General features: G+C 44.0%; 21 non-coding genes and 3 pseudogenes across 21 annotated transcripts; all 24 read left to right on the top strand.

Annotated features, from left to right (window-relative positions):
• The first annotated feature begins 381 nt into the window (after positions 1-381).
• On the top strand, positions 382-500 carry LOC147947253 (5S ribosomal RNA). The gene has a single exon (XR_015595948.1). It is a non-coding gene; the product is annotated as a 5S ribosomal RNA (ribosomal RNA).
• Positions 501-894: 394 nt separating this feature from the next.
• Positions 895-1013, top strand: LOC147947252 (5S ribosomal RNA). The gene has a single exon (XR_015595947.1). It is a non-coding gene; the product is annotated as a 5S ribosomal RNA (ribosomal RNA).
• A 396-nt stretch (positions 1014-1409) lies between these two features.
• LOC147947251 (5S ribosomal RNA) lies at positions 1410-1528 on the top strand. Its single transcript, XR_015595946.1, has one exon. It is a non-coding gene; the product is annotated as a 5S ribosomal RNA (ribosomal RNA).
• Positions 1529-1923: 395 nt separating this feature from the next.
• On the top strand, positions 1924-2042 carry LOC147947250 (5S ribosomal RNA). The gene has a single exon (XR_015596041.1). It is a non-coding gene; the product is annotated as a 5S ribosomal RNA (ribosomal RNA).
• Positions 2043-2438: 396 nt separating this feature from the next.
• On the top strand, positions 2439-2557 carry LOC147947249 (5S ribosomal RNA). The gene has a single exon (XR_015595945.1). It is a non-coding gene; the product is annotated as a 5S ribosomal RNA (ribosomal RNA).
• Positions 2558-2952: 395 nt separating this feature from the next.
• LOC147947248 (5S ribosomal RNA) lies at positions 2953-3071 on the top strand. The gene has a single exon (XR_015595972.1). It is a non-coding gene; the product is annotated as a 5S ribosomal RNA (ribosomal RNA).
• Positions 3072-3465: 394 nt separating this feature from the next.
• On the top strand, positions 3466-3584 carry LOC147947247 (5S ribosomal RNA). Its single transcript, XR_015595971.1, has one exon. It is a non-coding gene; the product is annotated as a 5S ribosomal RNA (ribosomal RNA).
• Positions 3585-3980: 396 nt separating this feature from the next.
• On the top strand, positions 3981-4099 carry LOC147947246 (5S ribosomal RNA). Its single transcript, XR_015595747.1, has one exon. It is a non-coding gene; the product is annotated as a 5S ribosomal RNA (ribosomal RNA).
• A 397-nt stretch (positions 4100-4496) lies between these two features.
• Positions 4497-4615, top strand: LOC147947245 (5S ribosomal RNA). Its single transcript, XR_015595943.1, has one exon. It is a non-coding gene; the product is annotated as a 5S ribosomal RNA (ribosomal RNA).
• Positions 4616-5013: 398 nt separating this feature from the next.
• Positions 5014-5132, top strand: LOC147947244 (5S ribosomal RNA). The gene has a single exon (XR_015596039.1). It is a non-coding gene; the product is annotated as a 5S ribosomal RNA (ribosomal RNA).
• A 396-nt stretch (positions 5133-5528) lies between these two features.
• LOC147947243 (5S ribosomal RNA) lies at positions 5529-5647 on the top strand. Its single transcript, XR_015595942.1, has one exon. It is a non-coding gene; the product is annotated as a 5S ribosomal RNA (ribosomal RNA).
• Positions 5648-6042: 395 nt separating this feature from the next.
• On the top strand, positions 6043-6161 carry LOC147947242 (5S ribosomal RNA). Its single transcript, XR_015595769.1, has one exon. It is a non-coding gene; the product is annotated as a 5S ribosomal RNA (ribosomal RNA).
• A 393-nt stretch (positions 6162-6554) lies between these two features.
• Positions 6555-6673, top strand: LOC147947241 (5S ribosomal RNA). The gene has a single exon (XR_015595970.1). It is a non-coding gene; the product is annotated as a 5S ribosomal RNA (ribosomal RNA).
• A 395-nt stretch (positions 6674-7068) lies between these two features.
• LOC147947240 (5S ribosomal RNA) lies at positions 7069-7187 on the top strand. Its single transcript, XR_015595969.1, has one exon. It is a non-coding gene; the product is annotated as a 5S ribosomal RNA (ribosomal RNA).
• Positions 7188-7583: 396 nt separating this feature from the next.
• Positions 7584-7702, top strand: LOC147947239 (5S ribosomal RNA). Its single transcript, XR_015595746.1, has one exon. It is a non-coding gene; the product is annotated as a 5S ribosomal RNA (ribosomal RNA).
• Positions 7703-8098: 396 nt separating this feature from the next.
• Positions 8099-8217, top strand: LOC147947238 (5S ribosomal RNA). Its single transcript, XR_015595941.1, has one exon. It is a non-coding gene; the product is annotated as a 5S ribosomal RNA (ribosomal RNA).
• A 397-nt stretch (positions 8218-8614) lies between these two features.
• LOC147947237 (5S ribosomal RNA) lies at positions 8615-8733 on the top strand. Its single transcript, XR_015595940.1, has one exon. It is a non-coding gene; the product is annotated as a 5S ribosomal RNA (ribosomal RNA).
• Positions 8734-9130: 397 nt separating this feature from the next.
• Positions 9131-9249, top strand: LOC147947236 (5S ribosomal RNA; annotated as a pseudogene).
• Positions 9250-9644: 395 nt separating this feature from the next.
• On the top strand, positions 9645-9763 carry LOC147947235 (5S ribosomal RNA). The gene has a single exon (XR_015596024.1). It is a non-coding gene; the product is annotated as a 5S ribosomal RNA (ribosomal RNA).
• A 395-nt stretch (positions 9764-10158) lies between these two features.
• Positions 10159-10277, top strand: LOC147947234 (5S ribosomal RNA; annotated as a pseudogene).
• A 396-nt stretch (positions 10278-10673) lies between these two features.
• On the top strand, positions 10674-10792 carry LOC147947233 (5S ribosomal RNA). The gene has a single exon (XR_015595777.1). It is a non-coding gene; the product is annotated as a 5S ribosomal RNA (ribosomal RNA).
• Positions 10793-11187: 395 nt separating this feature from the next.
• Positions 11188-11306, top strand: LOC147947232 (5S ribosomal RNA; annotated as a pseudogene).
• Positions 11307-11700: 394 nt separating this feature from the next.
• LOC147947231 (5S ribosomal RNA) lies at positions 11701-11819 on the top strand. Its single transcript, XR_015596037.1, has one exon. It is a non-coding gene; the product is annotated as a 5S ribosomal RNA (ribosomal RNA).
• Positions 11820-12215: 396 nt separating this feature from the next.
• On the top strand, positions 12216-12334 carry LOC147947230 (5S ribosomal RNA). The gene has a single exon (XR_015596023.1). It is a non-coding gene; the product is annotated as a 5S ribosomal RNA (ribosomal RNA).
• The last annotated feature ends 166 nt before the right edge of the window (positions 12335-12500 follow it).

Genomic DNA, 12500 nt, shown 5'->3' with positions numbered 1-12500 from the left:
TTTTTTTTTTTTGGTTGTTGCGTAAGACTATATAGTACAAACAGAACGTCGTAACTTTTATATCGTGAGGAACCACGCGACCCATAATACCATTTCGGAAAGCCCCAAGAGTGTTTCTGGCAAGGCAATGGGTCTTCGTACCGTTGGACCATTCCGGATGCCGAATTTTGACGTTTTAAGGTGTTTCGGATGTTTTTTTGTGATCGCGACACAATTAGCTACGAGCACAAAATTATGTTTGGATATGGTTATCTCTTGTTTTTTGCCGTTGGAAGCACGTCCAAGGTGAATAAAGCGATCCACATATCAAGTGGGACCCACATTGAAGGATCCCTTGAGTTTTCAAAAAACGATATATGCGATTGCATGGTTTATACTAACAGATGCGATCATACCAGCACTAATGCACCGGATCCCATCAGAACTCCGCAGTCAAGCGTGCTTGGGCGAGAGTAGTACTAGGATGGGTGACCTCCCGGAAAGTCCTCGTGTTGCATCCCTCCCTCTTTTTTTTTTTTTTTTTTTGGTTGTTGCTTAAGACTATATAGTACAAACAGAACGTCGTAACTTTTATATCGTGAGGAACCACGCGACCCATAATACCATTTCGGAAAGCCCCAAGAGTGTTTCTGGCAAGGCAATGGTTCTTCGTACCGTTGGACCATTCCGGAGGCCGAATTTTGACGTTTTAAGGTGTTTCGGATGTTTTTTTGTGATCGCGACACAATTAGCTACGAGCACAAAATTATGTTTGGATATGGTTATCTCTTGTTTTTTGCGGTTGGAAGCACGTCCAAGGTGAATAAAGCGATCCACATATCAAGTGGGACCCACATTGAAGGATCCCTTGAGTTTTCAAAAAACGATATATGCGATTGCATCGTTTATACTAACAGATGCGATCATACCAGCACTAATGCACCGGATCCCATCAGAACTCCGCAGTCAAGCGTGCTTGGGCGAGAGTAGTACTAGGATGGGTGACCTCCCGGAAAGTCCTCGTGTTGCATCCCTCCCTCTTTTTTTTTTTTTTTTTTTTTGGTTGTTGCGTAAGACTATATAGTACAAACAGAACGTCATAACTTTTACATCGTGATGAACCACGCGACCCATAATACCATTTCGGAAAGCCCCAAGAGTGTTTCTGGCAAGACAATGGGTCGTCGTACCGTTGGACCATTCCGGAGGCCGAATTTTGACGTTTTAAGGTGTTTCGGATGTTTTTTTGTGATCGCGACACAATTAGCTACGAGCACAAAATTATGTTTGGATATGGTTATCTCTTGTTTTTTGCGGTTGGAAGCACGTCCAAGGTGAATAAAGCGATCCACATATCAAGTGGGACCCACATTGAAGGATCCCTTGAGTTTTCAAAAAACGATATATGCGATTGCATCGTTTATACTAACAGATGCGATCATACCAGCACTAATGCACCGGATCCCATCAGAACTCCGCAGTCAAGCGTGCTTGGGCGAGAGTAGTACTAGGATGGGTGACCTCCCGGAAAGTCCTCGTGTTGCATCCCTCCCTCTCTTTTTTTTTTTTTTTTTTGCTTGTTGCGTAAGACTATATAGTACAAACAGAACGTCGTAACTTTTACATCGTGAGGAACCACGCGACCCAAAATACCATTTTGGAAAGCCCCAAGAGTGTTTCTGGCAAGGCAATGGGTCTTCGTACCGTTGGACCATTCCGGAGGCCGAATTTTGACGTTTTAAGGTGTTTCGGATGTTTTTTTGTGATCGCGACACAATTAGCTACGAGCACAAAATTATGTTTGGATATGGTTATCTCTTGTTTTTTGCGGTTGGAAGCACGTCCAAGGTGAATAAAGCGATCCACATATCAAGTGGGACCCACATCGAAGGATCCCTTGAGTTTTCAAAAAACGATATATGCGATTGCATGGTTTATACTAACATATGCGATCATACCAGCACTAATGCACCGGATCCCATCAGAACTCCGCAGTCAAGCGTGCTTGGGCGAGAGTAGTACTAGGATGGGTGACCTCCCGGAAAGTCCTCGTGTTGCATCCCTCCCTCTTTTTTTTTTTTTTTTTTTTTGGTTGTTGCGTAAGACTATATAGTACAAACAGAACGTCGTAACTTTTACATCGTGAGGAACCACGCGACCCATAATACCATTTCGGAAAGCCCCTAGAGTGTTTCTGGCAAGGCAATGGGTCTTCGTACCGTTGGACCATTCCGGAGGCCGAATTTTGACGTTTTAAGGTGTTTCGGATGTTTTTTTGTGATCGCGACACAATTAGCTACGAGCACAAAATTATGTTTGGATATGGTTATCTCTTGTTTTTTGCGGTTGAAAGCACGTCCAAGGTGAATAAAGCGATCCACATATCAAGTGGGACCCACATTGAAGGATCCCTTGAGTTTTCAAAAAACGATATATGCGATTGCATGGTTTATACTAACAGATGCGATCATACCAGCACTAATGCACCGGATCCCATCAGAACTCCGCAGTCAAGCGTGCTTGGGCGAGAGTAGTACTAGGATGGGTGACCTCCCGGAAAGTCCTCGTGTTGCATCCCTCCCTCTTTTTTTTTTTTTTTTTTTTGGTTGTTGCGTAAGACTATATAGTACAAACAGAACGTCGTAACTTTTACATCGTGAGGAACCACGCGACCCATAATACCATTTCGGAAAGCCCCAAGAGTGTTTCTGGCAAGGCAATGGGTCTTCGTACCGTTGGACCATTCCGGAGGCCGAATTTTGACGTTTTAAGGTGTTTCGGATGTTTTTTTGTGATCGCGACACAATTAGCTACGAGCACAAAATTATGTTTGGATATGGTTATCTCTTGTTTTTTGCGGTTGGAAGCACGTCCAAGGTGAATAAAGCGATCCACATAGCAAGTGGGACCCACATTGAAGGATCCCTTGAGTTTTCAAAAAACGATATATGCGATTGCATGGTTTATACTAACGGATGCGATCATACCAGCACTAATGCACCGGATCCCATCAGAACTCCGCAGTCAAGCGTGCTTGGGCGAGAGTAGTACTAGGATGGCTGACCTCCCGGAAAGTCCTCGTGTTGCATCCCTCCCTCTTTTTTTTTTTTCTTTTTTGGTTGTTGCGTAAGACTATATAGTACAAACAGAACGTCGTAACTTTTACATCGTGAGGAACCACGCGACCCATAATACCATTTCGGAAAGCCCCAAGAGTGTTTCTGGCAAGGCAATGGGTCTTCGTACCGTTGGACCATTCCGGAGGCCGAATTTTGACGTTTTAAGGTGTTTCGGATGTTTTTTTGTGATCGCGACACAATTAGCTACGAGCACAAAATTATGTTTGGATATGGTTATCTCTTGTTTTTTGCGGTTGAAAGCACTTCCAAGGTGAATAAAGCGATCCACATATCAAGTGGGACCCACATTGAAGGATCCCTTGAGTTTTCAAAAAATGATATATGCGATTGCATGGTTTATACTAACGGATGCGATCATACCAGCACTAATGCACCGGATCCCATCAGAACTCCGCAGTCAAGCGTGCTTGGGCGAGAGTAGTACTAGGATGGCTGACCTCCCGGAAAGTCCTCGTGTTGCATCCCTCCCTCTTTTTTTTTTCTTTTTTTTTTGGTTGTTGCGTAAGACTATATAGTACAAACAGAACGTCGTAACTTTTACATCGTGAGGAACCACGCGACCCATAATACCATTTCGGAAAGCCCCAAGAGTGTTTCTGGCAAGGCAATGGGTCTTCGTACCGTTGGACCATTCCGGAGGCCGAATTTTGACGTTTTAAGGTGTTTCGGATGTTTTTTTGTGATCGCGACACAATTAGCTACGAGCACAAAATTATGTTTGGATATGGTTATCTCTTGTTTTTTGCGGTTGAAAGCACGTCCAAGGTGAATAAAGCGATCCACATATCAAGTGGGACCCACATTGAAGGATCCCTTGAGTTTTCAAAAAACGATATATGCGATTGCATGGTTTATACTAACGGATGCGATCATACCAGCACTAATGCACCGGATCCCATCAGAACTCCGCAGTTAAGCGTGCTTGGGCGAGAGTAGTACTAGGATGGGTGACCTCCCGGAAAGTCCTCGTGTTGCATCCCTCCCTCTTTTTTATTTTTTTTTTTTTTTGGTTGTTGCGTAAGACTATATAGTACAAACAGAACGTCGTAACTTTTACATCGTGAGGAACCACGCGACCCATAATACCATTTTGGAAAGCCCCAAGAGTGTTTCTGGCAAGGCAATGGGTCTTCGTACCGTTGGACCATTCCGGAGGCCGAATTTTGACGTTTTAAGGTGTTTCGGATGTTTTTTTGTGATCGCGACACAATTAGCTACGAGCACAAAATTATGTTTGGATATGGTTATCTCTTGTTTTTTGCGGTTGGAAGCACGTCCAAGGTGAATAAACCGATCCACATATCAAGTGGGACCCACATTGAAGGATCCCTTGAGTTTTCAAAAAACGATATATGCGATTGCATGGTTTATACTAACAGATGCGATCATACCAGCACTAATGCACCGGATCCCATCAGAACTCCGCAGTCAAGCGTGCTTGGGCGAGAGTAGTACTAGGATGGGTGACCTCCCGGAAAGTCCTCGTGTTGCATCCCTCCCTCTTTTTTTTTTTTTTTTTTTTTTTGCTTGTTGCGTAAGACTATATAGTACAAACAGAACGTCGTAACTTTTACATCGTGAGGAACCACGCGACCCAAAATACCATTTTGGAAAGCCCCAAGAGTGTTTCTGGCAAGGCAATGGGTCTTCGTACCGTTGGACCATTCCGGAGGCCGAATTTTGACGTTTTAAGGTGTTTCGGATGTTTTTTTGTGATCGCGACACAATTAGCTACGAGCACAAAATTATGTTTGGATATGGTTATCTCTTGTTTTTTGCGGTTGGAAGCACGTCCAAGGTGAATAAAGCGATCCACATATCAAGTGGGACCCACATCGAAGGATCCCTTGAGTTTTCAAAAAACGATATATGCGATTGCATGGTTTATACTAACATATGCGATCATACCAGCACTAATGCACCGGATCCCATCAGAACTCCGCAGTCAAGCGTGCTTGGGCGAGAGTAGTACTAGGATGGGTGACCTCCCGGAAAGTCCTCGTGTTGCATCCCTCCCTCTTTTTTTTTTTTTTTTTTTTTGGTTGTTGCGTAAGACTATATAGTACAAACAGAACGTCGTAACTTTTACATCGTGAGGAACCACGCAACCCATAATACCATTTCGGAAAGCCCCTAGAGTGTTTCTGGCAAGGCAATGGGTCTTCGTACCGTTGGACCATTCCGGAGGCCGAATTTTGACGTTTTAAGGTGTTTCGGATGTTTTTTTGTGATCGCGACACAATTAGCTACGAGCACAAAATTATGTTTGGATATGGTTATCTCTTGTTTTTTGCGGTTGAAAGCACGTCCAAGGTGAATAAAGCGATCCACATATCAAGTGGGACCCACATTGAAGGATCCCTTGAGTTTTCAAAAAACGATATATGCGATTGCATGGTTTATACTAACAGATGCGATCATACCAGCACTAATGCACCGGATCCCATCAGAACTCCGCAGTCAAGCGTGCTTGGGCGAGAGTAGTACTAGGATGGGTGACCTCCCGGAAAGTCCTCGTGTTGCATCCCTCCCTCTTTTTTTTTTTTTTTTTTTTGGTTGTTGCGTAAGACTATATAGTACAAACAGAACGTCGTAACTTTTACATCGTGAGGAACCACGCGACCCATAATACCATTTCGGAAAGCCCCAAGAGTGTTTCTGGCAAGGCAATGGGTCTTCGTACCGTTGGACCATTCCGGAGGCCGAATTTTGACGTTTTAAGGTGTTTCGGATGTTTTTTTGTGATCGCGACACAATTAGCTACGAGCACAAAATTATGTTTGGATATGGTTATCTCTTGTTTTTTGCGGTTGGAAGCACGTCCAAGGTGAATAAAGCGATCCACATAGCAAGTGGGACCCACATTGAAGGATCCCTTGAGTTTTCAAAAAACGATATATGCGATTGCATGGTTTATACTAACGGATGCGATCATACCAGCACTAATGCACCGGATCCCATCAGAACTCCGCAGTCAAGCGTGCTTGGGCGAGAGTAGTACTAGGATGGGTGACCTCCCGGAAAATCCTCGTGTTGCATCCCTCCCTCTTTTTTTTTTTTTTTTTTGGTTGTTGCGTAAGACTATATAGTACAAACAGAACGTCGTAACTTTTACATCGTGAGGAACCACGCGACCCATAATACCATTTCGGAAAACCCCAAGAGTGTTTATGGCAAGGCAATGGGTCTTCGTACCGTTGGACCATTCCGGAGGCCGAATTTTGACGTTTTAAGGTGTTTCGGATGTTTTTTTGTGATCGCGACACAATTAGCTACGAGCACAAAATTATGTTTGGATATGGTTATCTCTTGTTTTTTGCGGTTGGAAGCACGTCCAAGGTGAATAAACCGATCCACATATCAAGTGGGACCCACATTGAAGGATCCCTTGAGTTTTCAAAAAACGATATATGCGATTGCATGGTTTATACTAACGGATGCGATCATACCAGCACTAATGCACCGGATCCCATCAGAACTCCGCAGTCAAGCGTGCTTGGGCGAGAGTAGTACTAGGATGGCTGACCTCCCGGAAAGTCCTCGTGTTGCATCCCTCCCTCTTTTTTTTTTTTTTTTTTTTGGTTGTTGCGTAAGACTATATAGTACAAACAGAACGTCGTAACTTTTACATCGTGAGGAACCACGCGACCCATAATACCATTTCGGAAAGCCCCAAGAGTGTTTCTGGCAAGGCAATGGGTCTTCGTACCGTTGGACCATTCCGGAGGCCGAATTTTGACGTTTTAAGGTGTTTCGGATGTTTTTTTGTGATCGCGACACAATTAGCTACGAGCACAAAATTATGTTTGGATATGGTTATCTCTTGTTTTTTGCGGTTGAAAGCACTTCCAAGGTGAATAAAGCGATCCACATATCAAGTGGGACCCACATTGAAGGATCCCTTGAGTTTTCAAAAAATGATATATGCGATTGCATGGTTTATACTAACGGATGCGATCATACCAGCACTAATGCACCGGATCCCATCAGAACTCCGCAGTCAAGCGTGCTTGGGCGAGAGTAGTACTAGGATGGCTGACCTCCCGGAAAGTCCTCGTGTTGCATCCCTCCCTCTTTTTTTTTTCTTTTTTTTTTGGTTGTTGCGTAAGACTATATAGTACAAACAGAACGTCGTAACTTTTACATCGTGAGGAACCACGCGACCCATAATACCATTTCGGAAAGCCCCAAGAGTGTTTCTGGCAAGGCAATGGGTCTTCGTACCGTTGGACCATTCCGGAGGCCGAATTTTGACGTTTTAAGGTGTTTCGGATGTTTTTTTGTGATCGCGACACAATTAGCTACGAGCACAAAATTATGTTTGGATATGGTTATCTCTTGTTTTTTGCGGTTGAAAGCACGTCCAAGGTGAATAAAGCGATCCACATATCAAGTGGGACCCACATTGAAGGATCCCTTGAGTTTTCAAAAAACGATATATGCGATTGCATGGTTTATACTAACGGATGCGATCATACCAGCACTAATGCACCGGATCCCATCAGAACTCCGCAGTTAAGCGTGCTTGGGCGAGAGTAGTACTAGGATGGGTGACCTCCCGGAAAGTCCTCGTGTTGCATCCCTCCCTCTTTTTTATTTTTTTTTTTTTTGGTTGTTGCGTAAGACTATATAGTACAAACAGAACGTCGTAACTTTTACATCGTGAGGAACCACGCGACCCATAATACCATTTTGGAAAGCCCCAAGAGTGTTTCTGGCAAGGCAATGGGTCTTCGTACCGTTGGACCATTCCGGAGGCCGAATTTTGACGTTTTAAGGTGTTTCGGATGTTTTTTTGTGATCGCGACACAATTAGCTACGGGCACAAAATTATGTTTGGATATGGTTATCTCTTGTTTTTTGCGGTTGGAAGCACGTCCAAGGTGAATAAACCGATCCACATATCAAGTGGGACCCACATCGAAGGATCCCTTGAGTTTTCAAAAAACGATATATGCGATTGCATGGTTTATACTAACAGATGCGATCATACCAGCACTAATGCACCGGATCCCATCAGAACTCCGCAGTCAAGCGTGCTTGGGCGAGAGTAGTACTAGGATGGGTGACCTCCCGGAAAGTCCTCGTGTTGCATCCCTCCCTCTTTTTTTATTTTTTTTTCTTTTGGTTGTTGCGTAAGACTATATAGTACAAACAGAACGTCGTAACTTTTACATCGTGAGGAACCACGCGACCCATAATACCATTTTGGAAAGCCCCAAGAGTGTTTCTGGCAAGGCAATGGGTCTTCGTACCGTTGGACCATTCCGGAGGCCGAATTTTGACGTTTTAAGGTGTTTCGGATGTTTTTTTGTGATCGCGACACAATTAGCTACGGGCACAAAATTATGTTTGGATATGGTTATCTCTTGTTTTTTGCGGTTGGAAGCACGTCCAAGGTGAATAAACCGATCCACATATCAAGTGGGACCCACATCGAAGGATCCCTTGAGTTTTCAAAAAACGATATATGCGATTGCATGGTTTATACTAACAGATGCGATCATACCAGCACTAATGCACCGGATCCCATCAGAACTCCGCAGTCAAGCGTGCTTGGGCGAGAGTAGTACTAGGATGGGTGACCTCCCGGAAAGTCCTCGTGTTGCATCCCTCCCTCTTTTTTTATTTTTTTTTCTTTTGGTTGTTGCGTAAGACTATATAGTACAAACAGAACGTCGTAACTTTTACATCGTGAGGAACCACGCGACCCATAATACCATTTTGGAAAGCCCCAAGAGTGTTTCTGGCAAGGAAATGGGTCTTCGTACCGTTGGACCATTCCGGAGGCCGAATTTTGACGTTTTAAGGTGTTTCGGATGTTTTTTTGTGATCGCGACACAATTAGCTACGGGCACAAAATTATGTTTGGATATGGTTATCTCTTGTTTTTTGCGGTTGGAAGCACGTCCAAGGTGAATAAACCGATCCACATATCAAGTGGGACCCACATCGAAGGATCCCTTGAGTTTTCAAAAAACGATATATGCGATTGCATGGTTTATACTAACAGATGCGATCATACCAGCACTAATGCACCGGATCCCATCAGAACTCCGCAGTCAAGCGAGCTTGGGCGAGAGTAGTACTAGGATGGGTGACCTCCCGGAAAGTCCTCGTGTTGCATCCCTCCCTCTTTTTTTTTTTTTTTTTTTTGGTTGTTGCGTAAGACTATATAGTACAAACAGAACGTCGTAACTTTTACATCGTGAGGAACCACGCGACCCATAATACCATTTCGGAAAGCCCCTAGAGTGTTTCTGGCAAGGCAATGGGTCTTCGTACCGTTGGACCATTCCGGAGGCCGAATTTTGACGTTTTAAGGTGTTTCGGATGTTTTTTTGTGATCGCGACACAATTAGCTACGAGCACAAAATTATGTTTGGATATGGTTATCTCTTGTTTTTTGCGGTTGAAAGCACGTCCAAGGTGAATAAACCGATCCACATATCAAGTGGGACCCACATTGAAGGATCCCTTGAGTTTTCAAAAAACGATATATGCGATTGCATGGTTTATACTAACAGATGCGATCATACCAGCACTAATGCACCGGATCCCTTCAGAACTCCGCAGTCAAGCGTGCTTGGGCGAGAGTAGTACTAGGATGGGTGACCTCCCGGAAAGTCCTCGTGTTGCATCCCTCACTCTTTTTTTTTTTTTTTTTTTTGGTTGTTGCGTAAGACTATATAGTACAAACAGAACGTCGTAACTTTTACATCGTGAGGAACCACGCGACCCATAATACCATTTCGGAAAGCCCCAAGAGTGTTTCTAGCAAGGCAATGGGTCTTCGTACCGTTGGACCATTCCGGAGGCCGAATTTTGACGTTTTAAGGTGTTTCGGATGTTTTTTTGTGATCGCGACACAATTAGCTACGGGCACAAAATTATGTTTGGATATGGTTATCTCTTGTTTTTTGCGGTTGGAAGCACGTCCAAGGTGAATAAAGCGATCCACATATCAAGTGGGACCCACATCGAAGGATCCCTTGAGTTTTCAAAAAACGATATATGCGATTGCATGGTTTATACTAACATATGCGATCATACCAGCACTAATGCACCGGATCCCATCAGAACTCCGCAGTCAAGCGTGCTTGGGCGAGAGTAGTACTAAGATGGGTGACCTCCCGGAAAGTCCTCGTGTTGCATCCCTCCCTCTTTTTTTTTTTTTTTTTTTTTGGTTGTTGCGTAAGACTATATAGTACAAACAGAACGTCGTAACTTTTACATCGTGAGGAACCACGCGACCCATAATACCATTTCGGAAAGCCCCTAGAGTGTTTCTGGCAAGGCAATGGGTCTTCGTACCGTTGGACCATTCCGGAGGCCGAATTTTGACGTTTTAAGGTGTTTCGGATGTTTTTTTGTGATCGCGACACAATTAGCTACGAGCACAAAATTATGTTTGGATATGGTTATCTCTTGTTTTTTGCGGTTGAAAGCACGTCCAAGGTGAATAAACCGATCCACATATCAAGTGGGACCCACATTGAAGGATCCCTTGAGTTTTCAAAAAACGATATATGCGATTGCATGGTTTATACTAACGGATGCGATCATACCAGCACTAATGCACCGGATCCCATCAGAACTCCGCAGTCAAGCGTGCTTGGGCGAGAGTAGTACTAGGATGGGTGACCTCCCGGAAAGTCCTCGTGTTGCATCCCTCACTCTTTTTTTTTTTTTTTTTTTTGGTTGTTGCGTAAGACTATATAGTACAAACAGAACGTCGTAACTTTTACATCGTGAGGAACCACGCGACCCATAATACCATTTCGGAAAGCCCCAAGAGTGTTTCTAGCAAGGCAATGGGTCTTCGTACCGTTGGACCATTCCGGAGGCCGAATTTTGACGTTTTAAGGTGTTTCGGATGTTTTTTTGTGATCGCGACACAATTAGCTACGGGCACAAAATTATGTTTGGATATGGTTATCTCTTGTTTTTTGCGGTTGGAAGCACGTCCAAGGTGAATAAAGCGATCCACATATCAAGTGGGACCCACATCGAAGGATCCCTTGAGTTTTCAAAAAACGATATATGCGATTGCATGGTTTATACTAACATATGCGATCATACCAGCACTAATGCACCGGATCCCATCAGAACTCCGCAGTCAAGCGTGCTTGGGCGAGAGTAGTACTAGGATGGGTGACCTCCCGGAAAGTCCTCGTGTTCCATCCCTCACTCTTTTTTTTTTTTTTTTTTTGGTTGTTGCGTAAGACTATATAGTACAAACAGAACGTCGTAACTTTTACATCGTGAGGAACCACGCGACCCATAATACCATTTCGGAAAGCCCCTAGAGTGTTTCTGGCAAGGCAATGGGTCTTCGTACCGTTGGACCATTCCGGAGGCCGAATTTTGACGTTTTAAGGTGTTTCGGATGTTTTTTTGTGATCGCGACACAATTAGCTACGGGCACAAAATTATGTTTGGATATGGTTATCTCTTGTTTTTTGCGGTTGGAAGCACGTCCAAGGTGAATAAAGCGATCCACATATCAAGTGGGACCCACATCGAAGGATCCCTTGAGTTTTCAAAAAACGATATATGCGATTGCATGGTTTATACTAACATATGCGATCATACCAGCACTAATGCACCGGATCCCATCAGAACTCCGCAGTCAAGCGTGCTTGGGCGAGAGTAGTACTAGGATGGGTGACCTCCCGGAAAGTCCTCGTGTTGCATCCCTCCCTCTTTTTTTTTTTTTTTTTTTTTGGTTGTTGCGTAAGACTATATAGTACAAACAGAACGTCGTAACTTTTACATCGTGAGGAACCACGCGACCCATAATACCATTTCGGAAAGCCCCTAGAGTGTTTCTGGCAAGGCAATGGGTCTTCGTACCGTTGGACCATTCCGGAGGCCGAATTTTGACGTTTTAAGGTGTTTCGGATGTTTTTTTGTGATCGCGACACAATTAGCTACGAGCACAAAATTATGTTTGGATATGGTTATCTCTTGTTTTTTGCGGTTGAAAGCACGTCCAAGGTGAATAAACCGATCCACATATCAAGTGGGACCCACATTGAAGGATCCCTTGAGTTTTCAAAAAACGATATATGCGATTGCATGGTTTATACTAACAGATGCGATCATACCAGCACTAATGCACCGGATCCCTTCAGAACTCCGCAGTCAAGCGTGCTTGGGCGAGAGTAGTACTAGGATGGGTGACCTCCCGGAAAGTCCTCGTGTTGCATCCCTCCCTCTTTTTTTTTTTTTTTTTTTGGTTGTTGCGTAAGACTATATAGTACAAACAGAACGTCGTAACTTTTACATCGTGAGGAACCACGCGACCCATAATACCATTTCGGAAAGCCCCAAGAGTGTTTCTGGCTAGGCAATGGGTCTTCGTACCGTTGGACCATT

The sequence above is a fragment of the Camelina sativa genome, chromosome 3, assembly GCF_030686135.1.
Source record: "Camelina sativa cultivar CO46 ecotype springtype chromosome 3, ASM3068613v1".
Lineage (NCBI taxonomy): Eukaryota > Viridiplantae > Streptophyta > Magnoliopsida > Brassicales > Brassicaceae > Camelina > Camelina sativa.
Note: the sequence above shows the minus strand (reverse complement) of the source record. Positions and strands in the feature narration are given on the sequence as shown.